Below are 1,266 nucleotides of genomic sequence, written 5' to 3'. Positions count from 1 at the left end.
GGCCCTGAAGCCTCGGGTCTGGCCTTGTTCATATTGAGGTGGAGACAGAAGTTGTGTAGACGAGAAGCTCGGGGAGAAAAAAGATCGTTTTGGCTCCTTTGGATGTGGTTCAGAGAGATCAGGGCTGGAGGACAAGAGTCTGATCTGAAGTGGAGGCCAGAGGAGAGTGACCTCATGGAGGAGAGTGACCTCATGGAGGAGAGTGACCTCATGGAGGAGAGTGACCTCATGGAGGAGGGTGACATCATGGAGGAGGGTGACATCATGGAGAAGAGTGACATCATGGAGGAGAGTGACATCATGGAGGCCAGAGGAGAGTGACCTCATGGAGGCCAGAGGAGAGTGACATCATGGGGGAGAGTGACATCATGGAGGAGAGTAACATCATTGTGGCCAGAGGAGAGTGACATCATGGAGGAGAGTGACATCATGAGGAGAGTGCCATCATGGAGGAGAGTGACATCATGGAGGAGAGTGACATCATGAGGAGAGTGCCATCATGGGGGAGAGTGACATCATGGAGGAGAGTGACATCATTGTGGCCAGAGGAGAGTGACATCATGGAGGAGAGTGACATCATGAGGAGAGTGCCATCATGGAGGAGAGTGCCATCATGGAGGAGAGTGCCATCATGGAGGAGAGTGACATCATGGAGGAGAGTGACATCATGGAGGAGAGTGACATCATAGTTGTGACGCCACCGTGTGTCGGAGAGGAAAGGAGACATTTTGGTGTTTCAGCAGACTAAAGTTCACTTTTCTCAGTTTATTAAATGTATAAATTAAATATTTGAACAGGTACCTTCAAAAGCGCAGTGGCCTTTGTTTTATCCTCAGTCACTGGAGGTGGAGGCGCAGGGTGGAGGAGGAGGGTGACCAGGAGGTCGTCTGTCTCCAGCTCCAGTGTGTCCAGAGTGTATGGCAGTGCAAGGCAGCTTCATGCATGGCCGTCACCACGTTATTTACTGTATGTGTTTACTCTGGAATGAGACTGATTGTTACACACCTTGTCACAATTGATTATCAACCAGTTTGGTCTGCTGCTCTTTATCATTAATAATCAATCAGCTCTGAATCATTTGAAGATGAAAGAATCCCAGATGATTCAGCAGTAATGTTCCACTAAGGCAGGGTGTCGAACTCATGTTGACCGAGGGCCACATCAGCATCATGGCGGCCCTCAAAGGGCCAAACCAAACTGGAACACAGTATCATTGTAACGAAATGTAGACAAATATAATGTAAAATATATGTAACTACTCCTCAA

The 1,266-nt window shown here is 48.5% G+C and overlaps 1 protein-coding gene across 2 annotated transcripts in view; it reads left to right on the top strand.

The window, feature by feature from the left end:
• The window catches only part of tpm3 (tropomyosin 3), a 23,594-nt gene extending 22,794 nt beyond the window's left edge, over positions 1–800 (top strand). Inside the window, exons 10-11 of one of the 2 annotated variants that reach the window (XR_013937074.1) lie at positions 1–456; positions 511–800. The exon at positions 1–456 is cut by the window's left edge and continues 918 nt beyond it. The gene's annotated coding sequence lies outside the window, so the exon portion shown is untranslated. The other variant, XM_080516506.1, reaches the window with a different exon arrangement.
• The last annotated feature ends 466 nt before the right edge of the window (positions 801–1,266 follow it).

This window comes from Blennius ocellaris (assembly GCF_963422515.1).
Source record: "Blennius ocellaris genome assembly, chromosome: 20".
Lineage (NCBI taxonomy): Eukaryota > Metazoa > Chordata > Actinopteri > Blenniiformes > Blenniidae > Blennius > Blennius ocellaris.
The sequence above is the reverse complement of the archived record's forward strand: the minus strand, read 5'-3'. Positions and strand labels throughout refer to the sequence as shown.